Below are 17,185 nucleotides of genomic sequence, written 5' to 3'. Positions count from 1 at the left end.
TGCATCTCCATAAACAGACACAAAGAACAAATTCTAGAGTTCAGATAACTGAGGAGCTAGTACTCATGTCAAATTACCATACCTAGAAGGAAAGTGTTAGAATACTGGGGAAAGACTGACCATACTGAAAACCCTAAACACTAGCCCTTTTCATGTTAAAAAGTTTAGATAGAGAAGGCCCCCCCCAACTAGTATTACATTGTCTTTTTAAGTGCTGTAGTCTAAAATATTAAATGCAATTTGTTTTGAAGTATTACAGTAGATGTTCTCAGCTTATAAAAGCTGTAATTCCTGACTTTGTGCCACCTGCTCTGTTAAGTGCTTTTGAGATCAATACAGGAAAGATATTAGCCTGTGATGATACTTTGCCCTTTAGAACTGCTACTGGAAGGTGATACGTCTGAAATATACCAGTAATGAGCAGCCTAATAAATAAGGCAAAGATCTCTTTATGTTTTCCTCTAGTGTTTGTTATCCTACCTACAGTTTTGTTAAAGATTCATCCTGGATAGAAGATTTGACAAACTTAATCAACCGTCACCGGAATGTTAGTAATGACCATGTGGAACCCCTCGTATTTGGGAAATCTGAACATCTGTTTAGGACTCTGACCCCGATTTCTTGCTTGCTGTAGTTGCATTCTCTCTCTTCTGTGTGGTCAGGAAGCACTGCACCAAAAGCATCAATATTTGTCACAGCCTGTTGTTACAGTTTGGGTTAGTTCTAGGTGCAGAGGTTGACTGAAACCTCTGGTTTTCATTGAAAATGTTTTTAAATGTCTTTTATGGAAGTAGGCAGGTGAAATAAACTGAAAATTCTGAACCTGGCACACAAAACCGTGCATCTGCCCAGAACAAAATGATTGCTCAGGTATTTCCAGCTGGCTGGGTGAAAGGACATGGTTGGATGAAGGTGAATGACTAGGAGAGAATGGCAGTTCAAGTTGAGAAACAAAAGGCTTAGTGTGGAAAGCTACAGTTCAAATTACTCTTCCATAAATGGGATATGTCTAGGGGCATAGAAAGGTATTGAAAGGGGTATTTAAGTAGTGAAGCTTTTTATGCATCTTCTCTCTGCACATGAAGAAGCAGAATTTTGGATGTTCCTGTAAATGAATGGAAATACATCAGAGATGCCCACTGTCATTGCAGCTTTTTTTGTTTTATTTTTTCATTTGATGCAGTCTGTACATTCCCACTTTATATGGTCCAAGAGAGGTAACTGTTACCAGAACTCGTTCCTTATTCTGGACCGTATTAAGCAGGTGAGTACTTAGACTGCTTGCAAATCAAGGCCTGTTCTGACCTGCTGGTCACATCCACAGCAGCCCAGCACTTTAAATGGAACAGCTGTATGATCTGTGAGTTAAAAACGCAGCTTCTCAGAAGTGAGCTAAGCCAAAGTTTAGCAGCTTCCCTTGACTTGAGGGGCAGGTTATTAATTATTGAAAATGTGAGATGCTATCATTATTGTTCTTGTGCTAGGAGGGATTTAAAAATAAGCTATTTTAATAGCTGATTATTTTTTTTGAGGCAGTTAAAAGAAGCAGCATCTAGAGGTAGATTATCTAAACAGGAATAAACTCTCAATTCTTAGGCTGATCTATAAACCAAGTTAGTCATTAAACAAGAAACAGCTATGAAAATGGCTGAGGTGTGCAATATTTCCTTGATATAATTTTGTATGATGTAGGAATGAAATGGCAGCAAGAAGGGATTGATTGACATAAATCTTGTAAACAGACAAGGTTGTTTGGTACCTGAAACTCATTCCATCCTTTCTTATATCTGCCTCAGAACAGTTCTGTTAAAAAAAACCGTAGCTTCTCTTTCTAAGCATTCTTACCTTTCATTTATGGGTTCAAACTCAGTTTTCACTGAAGCTGGTTTGTAGTCAGCCATATTCTCCAGAAACCCAAAGAAAAGCTGTCACATCCAAGACTGCACACCAATGAATGCTGGCACCCTGCCTTTTTCAAAGTTCACTTAACCTACTTCGCTGAGCTGATACTTCAGTACGTTTTCCCTATTACACAATTCTGCCTCCAAATTAGGTTTGATTTACAGGTATTTTTCCAACACAGAAGGGTGAGGTTGACTGCTTTAAAATTAGCAGTTTTCCACATTGCTCAGGAATATGTTTCTCTGGCATTGAGGCAACTTTTTCCAAGTTATACAAGTTCATGGTAGCAACTGCAGCAACGTATGGGAAAGGGTTGAAGTCCTGGGGCTGTGTTGTAGTACACAGAGTGTAAATTGCATGCAACAGCTTTCCTTGATGATGTCATGGGCACCATGGAGAGCTAAGGAAGCAGGAGGAAATGTCACTGCCTGGCTCCTCGTGGTGTGTGTTCCTGCTGTGCCAAATACATCGCTGCTTACATGGACAAAGGGAGCAAAGGGACAGCTGAGAAGCAGCAGAGGGGTGATGTGCCCCCCTGAGGGCATTTTGCCACTTGTGCATGTGAGATGAAAGAGGTAGATTTCATGAGCTGTGGAAGTGTTTTTTATTCATGCAGGAGGAAATAAAGTGACTTTTGTGTCACAGGTAGATGTACAAATTACTCTAGACCTACAGTAAACTAGAGCTGTGTTTTAAACACAAGAGGCATTTACTCAGTTTGGATCCTGAATCATGCATATTTCAAAGAGGAGGGATATATATCTGTTTTGGTAGAGCATTTCATTGGTAAAGGGAGTTCTGCCCAAATATGAGTGACCTTGATGTGTACTTGTGTGAAAGGAAATCAGAACAGAGCCTCAATTTTTTATTCCCACTTTGACAGGACAATTTATTACATAGGCATTCTTAATGTTATGATCCCTTATAAAAATAACTGCCTCCTTACTTCATAATGTTTATAAAATAAGAGCTTTGGCTGTGAGAAGTACTACATATTGTGGTAGAATAATAACTGGGAATACGTACATTGGGTGTAAAACACTGGAAGAATCAACAACACTTTTTTTACTTACTATTTATTTAATAGTTTAAAAGCATGACTTGCTACTGAAGTCTCAATTCTGCAAAGTACTCTAGTATGGATCATGCAATCCATAGAATGGTTTGGGTTGAAAGAGACCATAATGTGCATCCAGTTCCAACTGCTTGCCATGGATAGGGACACATTCCACTAGACCTGGTTGCTCAAAGCCACATCCAACCTGGCTTTATAATTTGTTAATGATGGCTTATATCTCTTTCCATACTTTTTCTTACGGATTTCTCCTTTAAAGGCAATGGTTCAAAAATGAGGTGATAAAAATGTACAGCCACAGCCAATTCATTTTTAGAGCATGCCACTCCTTTGGAAAGAGAGTTTGTATCTCTGGGGAGCTAATGGTTAGCAGAGAGCCAGGATGGAGCAGTGGGATGCCTGGACCCCTCTGTGGAGACTTCAGGTGTGCCAGAGATTGTTCCCCTTCTTCACCTTCTCTGCCCTGGTCCGCAGTGCTGCAAAACCTGGCTTGGGTGCAGTGGGGTGAACCAGGGGGTTGGCATGTCCAGCCCCAGCCCTGTATCCATAGTGCTGGGGGCTGCTGAGGGTACCAGGTTCTCATGGTCTGAGCTCTGCTGCTGCAGGAGGGTGGCAGTGCCTGTGCTGGCTGGGTGCCACTCTTGCAGTTAGTGGCAGTAATCCATGGCTGGCTTCTTGTAGGCACTAAGCAGGCAGCTGCTGTCTCACAGACGCAGACCCTTGGCATTTATTTACTCTCCCCCAGTGTCTCCCTTGCTGTGCTGCTGTAACCAAGGCCATTGCATAATAACCTGGTGTTCAAAATGAACTTCTTGTAGCTTCTTTTACCATGTGAAAGAAGTTGAGCCAGCAATGCTGGCGGTGTCCAGAGCCAGAGCTGCTGAAACATCTCATTTCTTTGCCTTGGACAGGCAGCTTGTCAGTCTCCTCACTCTGTTTAATAATAGGAATTTTAGAAGTGTGTGCATTTTGTATTGACTGAGAAGATAAAACCCACAATTTTCCAGGCAGAACTGATACTTTTGCTAGACTTTTGTGTTTGTTTTTATGGACAGTATGGGTCTGTAACCACAATACTTCAGCAAAAGGTTTTTTTTCTTGCAGTGAATGACTTAAACAGCCATGGACTTCATGCAATTTTCCAAAGAAATGTAAAATAGCAAGAAGGATTTCAGTGCTAATTGGTGCTTTGGGTTTTCATTTGGACCTTGGGAACAGCTCTGTCAGACAGGAAAAATCTACTAAAGCCAATGGAATTAGTTTGGTCTAAATAAGATTATAATTGGGCCTTTTTGTTTCTGCATTGCTCAAAAACAAATCTCAGTAAATAACTTGGGTTCAACTGTCCTCCGAGCTATGCCAGAGCTATGCTGAACTTGAGGGAAATTGCCCCAAATGCACCCTGTCTGGTAGTCTACAGTGGAAAAATGTTCGAATAAATATCTGTGTTTCCTAGGTAGCCCTTTCAGAACTTGCAATTAATAGCTGCTTCCTATACAAATGCTATTTTACTGGCTTTTAAGTTCCTTGATGTCACTGCAGACGTTTCTTCCACTGGACTTTCACAAGGTGGGAGATACCACAGGCAACCCACATCGAATTCTGCTCGCATTCATAGCTGTGGGGATGTCCACTGGCACCAGGCTGAGTGTCATGTCACCTCTTGTACAGCATTACTGATGTAACACGCTGCCTGTGGTGTAATGGCTTTTTTAAGTTAAACCTGACTGATGTCCTCCTGACTTTGGGAGGATGCAGAGCAAACTTGCATCTCCCTGCAAAACACAGCATAGGCATTTCCACAGCCATACACACCATGCTCTTCATTCACGTTCACATTGATGGTGGACCCAAGATAGAAAGCTACATTTTGAACTAGATGTAAAGTTCTCCAGAGTTCAACACATGTCTGAATTCAGGTTTTGGTTCTGTGTGTTGTGGAACTGTGCTTCAGATGCACTGCTCTAGTCCACATCTGGATCTGAACTCCCTCAAAGCTTGGGGATATTTGGAGGTTGTTTTTGTTTTTAAACCCATGCAGTCTTCTAGCTCTTAGAAACTGTGTTCATTTTGGACTCAGCTGTTAATATACAGCCTAATAGCAGAATAGCTGCTACTATCAACAAGTAATCATAAATATTTCTACTAATAGCCCTAGCCTGGCATTCTGGCTTTAATTAACCTGATTATGGTCAATGATAATTGTAGTAATGCTTTGGACATATTTTTTAACTGATGAAGCTGCTAATCAGTTTTACAAACCTGGCATTCAGTGGGCTAGGGATTTACCTTGCTGGAAGGCAGTATTAATCCCTGGCTCAGAAGGTGACTGTGTCTGTATTTCTGGGATCATCAAACTTATCTTTCCTTTTTTTTCTTTTTGGTAGTGCAGTGAAGTGAACCCTTTTTGGTTTGGAAGAAACTGATTTATGGGAAATGATTCATCTACTACATGAGAAACGTTTTTGAGGTAGGTCAATTTATTTTGGCTTTCTGAAGTCTTAAGAATGATCAGTTAGCAGTTGTAGGCTTAAAGCACAGAAATGATAGCTAAACTGGTTAACCTGTGACCGCTTGTTGTAGCAGAAGTACCAAAGTGCCAGTATGTGTAAAGCTGGCAGGCTAGTTTTGGCCAGCTAGGAAGGGCTGAAAATAGGAAGGTGGTTTCCATTCTGCTTTCCCTGAGGAGCATGTGTTTTGGCTCCAAAGAAGGCAAGGAATAGACACGGAGTTTTTGCCTTGTTTTTAGGAGTTTGTCCCACTTTGCTCTTACCTGATATCTCATTAAACTTGCCCAAGGATGTTTCCTGAGACCAAAAGGGCTGCACTGGCTTTCTGTAGCAGCTTGTCCAACTTCTTTTCCGCTCTCTTGAGACCAGGCTTTGTGAGACATGGGTCCCTCTGGCACTTGTGGATGTTTAACTGTGACCAATGTGAAATGAGGGATTTTCAGTTCAGCCTTTGCTGAACTATCACAAGTGCAACCTACCTCTGCAGAAAAAGTCCTCTGTAAACTTCTCTTGAAAGACTGAGGAAAATGTTGATCTCAGGCAATGAAATACTGTTTTTATTTTAGGCATCTCAATGTATGAGTGAGGAAAGCAATGTGATTAGCACATTTGCTAGAGAAATGAACCAATGGGAAGGTGAAAATATTAATAAAAGAGTTGATTTATACTCAAACTGGCCTTTAAATTTGCAGTATATGCTGTAACAACATGCTTATATAACCTATTTCTATTCATAAAGGTTTATGTGGGTCTATATTGAATTATGCATTTAAAATTAATCCACTGAGGCAGCCCACTGAGATGCCACTTCTCATTTAGTAACTGCATTAAGGACTTTGTGCTTCATTTAGAAACTGTGAGAAGCTTGCTTTGTGCTGTGGAGAGGAACTGCCCTGCCAGATTCAGACTGGCTGTTATGGGGGGGGGGGGAGGGGTTTAAAACAACCATCTCTCTGTCTCCCTCTTTCTGAGTTACCAGTAAAACTCTATTCTTGACTGGTGTGACCTGACTTGCGCAGCTTGGCTGAACCTGACAAACCCAACTGACTTGTATCAGATTCTTAGAAGAGATAAATGAAGATTTTCTTCAGGGGTTGGGAACAGCTGATGCTGCCTTTGCAAGACTGTAGGGAGCCAAAATGAACAGACACACACATTAGGTTTTTGTAGTAGCAGCTGTAATTCAAGTTTATGAAGTATCTTGTTTGTGTAGCTTTCCAGTTCCTCAGACCTTGCTAACAGGTCAAGAGCTCTTCTAGATGTTTACATGGATTGTGTTCTGAGAAATCTTAGGCTCTTAGCAATTCTTAACTGCATTCTCCAATGTGCAATTCTGTTTTTAAAATGGCTGCAAATTGGTGTTGGGAGGCTCTGTGTTCTGTCTGAATTATACTTCCTTAGCTTAAAAATAAAAGCTTACCAGTTCGGGATATTCACAATGTGATGTAAAATACAAATGGGGATATCTACATGGCCTATGTCATTCATCACAAAAAAGACTTGTTTTAGGAATTGACTTCCTTTATTGACTGGGCAAACCTGTTGTCTTCCTATTCTGCTTTTGGTGGTTGTTTTTATTATTCAGATAGTGCTTTATGGCCTTAGTTTTGAAAAAATGGTTATATTCTGAACCACCGTTTCAGTTTGCATTTCTCATTCTGTGGACTGTGCTCATGCTGATGAAGTGTTCAGGATATTTAAGAAGTTAATTTTGTGAATGCTGAAACTGAAGAAGTTTGTTCCCATACAGAGTTGGGTACCTTCTCTTGCATGTTTCCCACTGCATCTCTCCCACTGTCTCTTGCGTCGTTCATGTTGCAGCTATAGAGTCCAGAGACACCTGGGAGCTCACCATCTCCTATGGGTTTATGCATGCTTGTTGGGTGACTGTCTGGCAGTTTCCCATTTGAAAGATGGTGGTAGAAATCTCAAAGAAAATGGTTAAAAATCTGCCACCCAGTTCAGAACTTATCAGAGGTGATGGAGAGACAATGTCATATTGTAAATGAAGCTTCTGTAGAAAGCCAGGCTGAAAGTATGAATAGTTGTAAGAAGAACATTCTCTCATTTTTGCATTGTCTCCATTTACAGTCAGCAAACAGAACAACTTGTTTGGTTTGCTTCTTTATTTCTGTGTGACAGAATTAATATGTGTGAATTACTAGAGGGAAGCTAAGTTGGAGAAAAGGATTTTTATGTAAGTACAGAAAGTTTTTTGTCCCCTGATCATTTTTATCTGCTAAGGGATTAAATTCCATAGTCTAGACGCAGCTGCTATAAAAATTTTGTCTCTTGCATGTATGACTGTGCTGTATGAGATGAGAGTTTCATTGCTGCGGGGTGTCATGTAGCCAGCCCCAGAGAGGACTTTGACTGTCAGGGTAGACACTTTAAATGAGATTCAGTAGGCAAGGTAAATAACATTTACACACAATGACCTTGTTTTAAAGTAGTCTTGCCTTTACCAAATCTGTGACTGATATCCTCGGAGTTATTTCGATGTCTCATTAATGCAGTGGAGAACTGGATGTCTGGGTAGTTGGAGATCTGAAGTTAAATTAGAAAACAATGAACATCTTGAGGAAAGTGTTGTCAGTGATTAAAATAGATCAGGAACATCTTTAAGTCTCACTATTTTAAGGACCCTTTATAGGCTTATTTGTGTTTAGATTAAGGGTAAATAAGAGCATAAAATTAAATGTTCATTTTAATATGTGAAAAGCAACTGGTTGCATAACTGTGGAGTTATGAAACCTATATTTTTGTCCTCTGCATCCTGAACATCTGTGGCCTATATTTAATTGCAGTTTTCATCTTCCATTTGAAGAAACAATGTTTTGCCTGAAGACAAAAGTGATCTGTGTAGTGAAACCACCTAAACAGTGTGGTCGAGTCTCAGTTGCCAACAGAAAAAGCATTTTTATACGTGTTCTAACTCACAAATTGTATTCAATAGTTTAAATACAGTTAAGAATACTCTGATGTTCCGAGCAATGTGAAGAATGGAAGTATTAAGTCATAGAAGGACTGTAACTCAAGAGGAACAGGTGCATAAGGATAGAAATGTGGGGCCATATTGTGGTATCAATTTTTAAGCAGAAATCCATAGTGATTCCAGCAGGGAGTCGTTCAGATGAAATATTGATGAAATGATATGATACAGCCCAGGGGTAGGGAATAACAAACTGCAGAAAGTAAAGCAAGCCAGTACAAGTAGGGAAACAAATATGAAATGCAGAACCAAAGGCAATGAGCAACCTCAGAAATAATACTCCTGAAAAATCTGGAGAATGGTGTAGAAAGCAGGTGATGTGTAGAGTGGCAGTGTGATAGTCTCACCACTTTTCATATAGCAGGGTATACTGCCAGATAGCTTCAGCTCAGGTTTGCAGCTGCAATCTATATTTTGCAGTTGGTCCATATAATGGACCAGATGAGATTTCTGTTTCAGTCAACCTCCTTTTTTTGACTTGTAATTCAAATCCAAATGCTAATCTGCATCTGTGACTCAGAAATCTCTAAGTGACATTCCTATTGCAGAGCAAAAAGATGGAGCCTTCACATAGAAAAGAAAGGTGAGGTTTGAAGGATATTCATTAGTCTTTCAAAATGCAGGTAGTCAAAAGCTTCTGAAATGGTTGCATTCAGTTTGATTCCCCTTCATTGTAGCTGTTAAATTCAAGATCTCAATAGGCTTCTTAGCCCATGTCTGAGTTAGAAATCAAGATGTCTGCAAGTGTACAGTGATGAAAACAAGGCAAGTTATGCAGTTTTAGTTCAAAACCAAATTCTGTTGTTTGAAGTAAATCTTTGACAGGGTTCCCAGGTACGATCTTGATGAGATATCTCATGGTAAAACTACAGTTTGCTCCAAATACAATATGATTTATTCCCACAGAGGTAAGGAATCCTAAGCCTCCAGTTCCTGCCTGCACATCTTATGAAATAGATAGGTGGTCTGTCAGTTTGAGGACAGGCTGTTCAATAATGAAGGCTTGTTCATAGCCATGGCATTAAAGAACATCATCAACAAGGTATCCCAGTTAACCAAATCGAAGGTGGAAATATTCCCATCTACTATTAAAATGGAGCTTCTGTTAGTTTTCTGCCAAAGACATATTAAGTATTTTATTTTGAGAGTTTTTTAGCACACCACCATTCATTTCCTCGCTTTGGATTTGTAGATTAAAAAGAACACAAAGAAAGAACACTCAGAGCATACGCCAATAATACATACATGCTTATGCAGCCAGCCGTTCCCTTATTTAAAGAGAAGGCTTTAAGAATTAAATTTCATAATTTTCTGAAATAGCAAGGACATTTAAAGAGCATCTGTGGCTTAGTCTGAGTAAGTTTGTTCTGCAGATTCCATGAAAAGAAAACAGGCTCTTCCTAGGTATTGCAACAAATTGTTCCCGGCACTTCAGCTTAATACACTAAATGAAAATTCAGAGGAAGCAACACAATATTGGATGAACCTGTTTCAGAACATTGGCTCAGGGCACAAAGCAAGTAATTAACAAGCTGAATGAAGCATTTAAGCCCACGCCTTATCATTTATGTAACTAACCTTTGAGTTTTGGACGCACTGGTATGCTGCAGTGAAGCCTACACAGTGTTTCTTTTATGTGTGTGTATTGAGCAAATGGGAAATGCATACCCTGCCATTTGTTTTTCACATTTTCAGCGCTTATCAGAGTTCTCTGGCTGAGTGATCTTATACTGCAAAAATGTATGCCTCTTGGTCCTTTTTTCTGTAGCGCAGTATAAATCTCGTGAAGTCTCAGCCTTGGTTTGTGTGTGGGGGGATGTATTCTTCTTTTAAGGGTGCTGTTGTGCTTGCTTGAAGAGTCATTAGTGGCACTAGAAAATAATTAATTGAATGACAAAGAAGTGAGCAACAAAAAGTGTGGCAGGGGATTCTGCAAACTCCTTGTTCATGGAGGCAGCCTTCATAAACAGGTTTGAAAACAAAACAGGAATGCTGTGAACAGATGAGGTCTGAAAAGATGTAGTTTCCTCGTTGTAACACATCTGTTTTTTCGCTCCTGATGAATGTTGGGTATATTAGGAGTACTGAGACTGCTGGTGACAACATTAGCTTCCTATAGAGCAACTGAGATTTAAGTGGAGTGTAACATCACCTCTGCACTCAGGCAATGAGTCATTTTGCTTATTAATTCTCTCACTTTTGTCTCTCCCTCCTGTTCTTCTCCCTATCACTTTATAACCAGACTTATCTGGAACTCTTGTAAGACAAACACCATTTCTCCTTGGCAGGAGGGAAATAAAATAGCATACTTAACATGGTTATATAACATACTGCTACACATGCTTAAAATGAGGTCATTTTGATTAATATATTTATCTGTTGTGCAGCTGTAACAGATCTAATTGTGATTGAAAGAGCACTGTTTTATTTAGTCTCTTTTTGATAGTGTTCAGGTTTCGTAACTAATATTCCCAGACTTGATAGAAGTTATTTGTCAGTCAGTGCCATGATTTGTGACAGTAGTCCTAGCCCTCCAAACCTTGGCAAGTCTTTATAGTGTGAAAATACAACTTCCTTTCTGTCTTCTTTCTCTGTCAGAACTTACATAAGGATTCAGCAAATTGTATTTATTAGAAGCAACCCAGTAACATATACACAGAAGTAGGAAAGAGAACAGGGGGAAACTGTGGAATTCCTTAAAGTTGAAAACATTCCTGAATGATGGAGAAAGTAAAAAGACAGGAGAGGAGTGATAAAGCCAGTTAAAGTGGGCTGGGTGAAAACGCTGAGCAGCATGCTGCAAATGGCTCTAGTATCATCTGCAGAAATGAGAGAACCGGTAGGATCTGCTTTTGGAATACAAGCAGATGTATTTTTCTTTTGGGATGTTGAACTGCCATTCTTCAAAGTTCTGACGCATCCGGTTCTATTTTGGTTTGATGACTCCTAACTAGACACGTTAGGCGGCTGCTGCTCAGAAGCCAGCATTTAAAAACACTGTGTTTTTCTGTTCTACTCTTTCTGGCAAAAAGCTCGTTATTCAAGTGCTTGCTCTAACCTTTAGTTACCCTGGTTGCATAACTGGAAAGCAGCATCCCACCATGCACTTCTGTGACCCAGTTGTGCCTTTCCAGTAGTGACTTTATGAGTTATGAAAGGTGTGTCTGCCACATTGCTACAGAAACATTTACTCTACTGACCCTGATTTCCTAAATATTATATAGTCATCATTCACTGAAGAGTAAAAAACAATGTAAAAGCATGAGAAAAGAAACCCTAATTCTGCTATGTTGAAAATCCCTGTGTATGCTCTTTAGCCTTGATAGTGCTTGGGCTTCTCATTGATAAAAAATACTTGTAGAAACCACTTTTAAATCATTAATGCTTCAGTAATCTTTAAAAATAAATTTTAGATGGTACATTCAGTACTAATAATCACAGTACAAATCATTGACTCATCCAAGGAAGAGCCTGAATAACAATTGCTTTGTTAAACTAACTTACATTCTAAATTGTGATGTTCCGCATTCACATTTTCTAGACTGTCTGCAGACTTGCTAACATCCTTCAACGTTATTGTCGTCTATTATTGCATATTCTACTCAGGCTAAAACCTCCATGTGGATGAATTTCTTATATAGAGAAAACTATCTATTACTAGCATTACTTTTGCAAAATCTTTCTCTAGCTCATAGAAAACACAAAAAAAGCATGTGCTTGGTTTTCTTTTTCATCACATAATACAGCATAAGTCAGTTATATAAAGAAAGTCACTTACATAAATAGCTTAATTCTCCTTTCAGTTATGGCATTATAAATCAAGAGCAGCTCTACTGAAACAAAAGATGTTAAACTGGCATAAAACCGGTACTGACAGCCTGTGCAGGCTTTCATTATATAGATTCTTTCCGCCAGTAATTTCTGTGCTCTAACAACTTGAAAGCCATCCTATCATAAGAGGTAAACTGGTCAGTATGTGGCAGCAGCAGGCTAGTCTTCATAGCAAATCTTGCTCTTTATGTCAGTGCTCTGTTTTTCAGGTAGCCTCTGAATATTAATTTTTTGTATCAATCTACAGTTTATCTGAGTACTTAAAACCATAACTTATGCAGTAAAGAAGCCCTGATGATGGATGGTACTGTTTACTAGTAAGCATGACTTACTCTGTCCTTCTTCTGTGTGGCCTTTGGAGAACTTGGTATTAGTGACTGCTGATAAAAATCTATTTGAAAATTAGAAATACATTGTAAAAACCCCAAGCCCAGCCTGGCAATAGTTTAGTGATGCAGTTTCGATTCTTCCTTTATCTGTACATGTGGCCGAGAGGATGATGACTAGTATACCTTACATTGTTATTGATTGTAAGTATAATGGATTAGAGTCCAGTCGATCCATGACTCCTATAGCAGAGGCTAAATAACTTTTAAATCAACAAGCCAGCTACATCTTTTGAAGATAAAAATGTTGCCATAATTTCCACTCAGTTATAGAGAACCACAGAACATTAAGAGATGTTCCAGGGGTTTGTGGCATCTCATTTGCAGAATAAACAGCATATTGCAGCTGAATGACAAAATCCTCAAAGCTGTGGCAGGTCATGGGGCATGGCCTTCCCTTTGCTCAGTGGGACACAGCTCTGAAGTGAGTCCCAGTGAAAGTCAGTGCAGGTTCTCATGTCAGGGAACTATACTGGGAAGTAAAGACTGGAATAAGTAGTTTCCCTTGAACTGCTTTACTTGATAAGAGATCATTAGCAGTTTTGGATGATCATTTGAATGCGAAGCATTATGTAAGTGTAGATGACTTTAGAATATTTCAAATATCATTTGAATAAATCTGTGTAGGTACACTGTTATAAAACCAGAACACAGTGAGCAAGTAGTTGGGAAATAACTTGTTATCATCGATGTGGTTTAAATTTTCTCTGCTTTATACTGCACCTAACCACCACTTTTTTATAACCATTCTTAAAGCTTTCAAAACTAAAATAATGACTTAAAAGGAATAGTTTAAATCAACATGTTCCCAAGCAGGGCTTCGGTTTTGACTATTTACTATTTCCTGATGGAAAAGTACTTCAACCAAAACACTTCTCTACTCGGATGCAAATGTATTTTGTTACAGAAAACAGCAGTCTTGACATAATTAGTTGTTGGCTTACTATATACAGCCTTATCCTGTGCCCTGGATTCTAAAATAAATACAGGGCCTGAACAAGCTTACATAAGAGACCAGCAAGCCAGTCTCTGCTATCAGAGGTGGTGGGGACTCAGGCAGCAAGTGACAAGCATGCCACATCTTGCTTAAATGACAAGGCAGAAGGAGCAGCCTGTACATATGTAACTTTGAAAAATGTTGGCAACTCTTACGTATTTTTTGTAGAATAAGAGTCACTCCTCTCAGTATTCAGTTTATGAATAAAACTATTCTCTAGCTTTTTCTATAAAGTTAAGGACTTTGAAAATCCTACGGCGCTTCCTGTTAAGGGGGCTTCACTGAAAATAGTCCTTTCATCGCCTCACAGATGCAGCTTAAATGTGGCTAAGATGCAGTCTTGCCTGAGACTATAAATGAGAAGGTTATAGTTTTAAATCACTGAAACCTATTAAGCAAACAGCAATGCATGAGAGGTACCAAAGACCAGAGAAGCACATGGGAGTGCTGGCAGCCAGGCCCTCTTCAGTTCCCATTATTCTTACCTGACTACAGCAAAGAGGTAAAAAGAAAAGCACTTGATGTCCTTTACAAATTATGAGGTTTGGCCATCTTCATTTCTAGGGTTTGGTTCCCTCACATCAAGTGTGTGATATTGCAGTACCTAGGATTTGTTCTTTCTTCCCTTATCTAACACGCCTAAATAAAATCAGCTCACGTGTAGTTTGGTCAGCGCTGCCGTTCTGTTATGCGAGCCAAAGAGTAAAGAACACAACAATTTTAATTAGCAAACAACTGTCCACACAGACTTTGTTGGTACAACATCGGTACAAGTACAGCTACAAACACGTACAGGGTCTTTGGACTATGATTTTTTTAAAATATATTTTATATGACAATGTGAACAAATCTGGAAAAAACCATTACTTCAACCTTACGTAGAGGTAGCTGAACAGTGCTCTGTTCAGTGGTATAAGAGTATAACTTAAGTTTCATTTCAAGTTCATTACAGTGCACAAAAGGATGTTTTACAAACAAATGGAATATACAAGTCCACAAAACTTTTTATTTAAAATGGCTTGATAAATGTATTTCTGGCACTCTTGTAACCACATAGCTTGATGGAATTAAGTTGGACAAGTATATGGTTCCAAATTAAGACATCTTACACAGATAGTCTTTTGCTCCTCATTTTTGTACTTCTCCCGTTCCTCACCAGGGAATTATAGAAGCTTTTATGTTGGTTTTGCTACACTTCTGCTCTGTAAACCTTTGTTCTGCAAATTGAATGTAAAGATTTAAAGGTGCATGTGTTTATATTTATAAAATATATGGCTATGATTCTATTACAAAGCTCAAGAATGGCAATAACAGAATACAGGCACTTCTATGTGAGGGTTACTTTAGACCTTATGAAACTCCAACATTAGTAAGCACTTCACATGATACCTGGATGAGTAAGTCAATGTAATAGTTCAGGTTTTATTATCCACCACTTTAATCCTAAACAGATTAGTTTCTTGCACCCAGACGCTATTTATTTAGCAAGTGTCTCAAAAGAGTGACTTTGCTGAAACTACCATTTTTCTGTAGCGATGCTAAACTGTGTGCTGAACCAGTTACAAGTCAGGTCATGAAGCTGACAAATTAAATGAGAACTAAGCAGGGGTTGCAAAGAGTGACTGAGTTCATCTGATGTAGGACTTGGGAGAAGGGGGAGCACTAACCTTCATGGGGTTTTATGCACAAAAATCCTGTAGTTACTTTACACTTGTTTTTAATCAGAGTTTGTGAACACGTTCTCCATTCCTAAACACTGCATTTAAATAACTCCTGTCTTTCATTCAGTTAAATGCCAGCAAAACTTCAGCACCAGGTAGAAATCAGTAAAAAGGAAGAATTTTCACAATGACAGCAAACAGCTATGGGAATTACCTCTCCAGGGAAGTGGCAGATACCCCAACATGGGCTACCTTTAAGATTGGGCTGGACAGGGGGCTGGGCCATCTTGTCTAGACCATGCTTTTGCCAAGAAAGGTTGGGTCAGATGATCCTTAAGGTCCCTTCCAACCTTGGATTCTATGATTCTATGAAAAGACCATCTAAACAAAACATTTTAAAGCTCTTTCTTTACAGTACAGATTAAGCCAGACCTGCTACATCCAAATCCATGTTTGGTTTGTAGGGTTTTTGTTCTGAATTAAGAAACCCATGGTTTAGGTGTTCCATTAGCAAGCAGTCACACAGGACAGAAGGATAAGCCAAGGAATAGGTCAGTCATTCACTATGACAGCTGGTGTCTCTTATTGCTACAAGGTAGTGGAAGATATCAGCACTTAAAATGAAAAAAAAGTAAGAAGATCTTCTACAAGTAAGACCAGAATATCTCTTAAGACTTAGAATGATAATGGCCTATCACACCATTACATCATTTCATTATTAAAAACTACAAAACTCCTTTCCAAGAAGCCAGTGTGTTACTTAGGCCCTCACAACAGCGACTGATCAATACTTCTGGTCACACAAGAAATGCAGCTTTGAGTCATGATTTTTTTCTTTTAAACAGATGAGCAAGACTGGGTTTGGTGGCACAAAAAATGTGAGAAGCTTAAATAAAATACTCCCCCAATTAGTATTTCATCTGATCAATGCTGTTTCTATAAGTGAAGGTACTTTTAAATCTGCTTAGCTGCTTATTCATGCTTATAATCAATGTATTTTACATCTATGAACTGATTCAGACAACTGAAAAAAAACAGCAATACCTTGCAATAACAAGATTTTTGGGTGTTTTAAGCCTCATTACTGAAACTGTCTCACCTCACTGAAGGAGAAGGCTATTCTTTGTCCACCTTTCCCTGTACAGGTTTGTGTTCTCTAGCAAATCTGTTTTTTTCTTCTGATGGAATTTGAAGACTTTAGCCATTAATCCGAGATACGTGGCCATAAAGCAGTCCCAGACAGAATCCCACTGAACACGTAGAGATGAACTTTCTTGACGTGTTTGATTTGTTGTGCATATGCAGATCAACTGTATGCATTATATGCAGTAGGTCCAGTGTTTCCAGGTTGCAACCGATGCACTGGGCATTTATGATACATTATGATTTATGACATGAGTTTCTGCTTAGGAAATTCTGGCATTTTTAGTGATGGCTGATAGAGAAAACAGTACTCACTTTCAAAATCAAGGCTTCTTTCCATACAAACTTCTAAATCAACAATTTAGGCAGTGTTGTAGGCAGAATATAAGTATGTAGAAGAAGCAGCATGTAGAGGAAAAGAACAATGACATCAGTGAGAAAACTGTTTAAAATAGACATCTAAAGTCCTTTTCTCACAGAAAGGAGTAACAGAAAGCTTTTTCCTATGGGAGACATGTGGGCCCCTTATGTTATCTAGTAGTACATAATGGTTTAAGGAAGAATTGCATTTAATGCAGCTCCACTTCCAAACAAGTAGAAATCACTTTGTCATTGCCTTCTGAAGATAAATGCTGTAGTAAGTGTCAGCCACCATACACTTGTTTTTGTTCAGAACATGTAGAATCAT

This window comes from Neopsephotus bourkii, unplaced genomic scaffold, assembly GCF_033783945.1.
Source record: "Neopsephotus bourkii isolate Nb327-2 ecotype Australia unplaced genomic scaffold, CSIRO-AGI_Nbou_v1 NB_936, whole genome shotgun sequence".
Lineage (NCBI taxonomy): Eukaryota > Metazoa > Chordata > Aves > Psittaciformes > Psittacidae > Neopsephotus > Neopsephotus bourkii.
Note: the sequence above shows the minus strand (reverse complement) of the source record.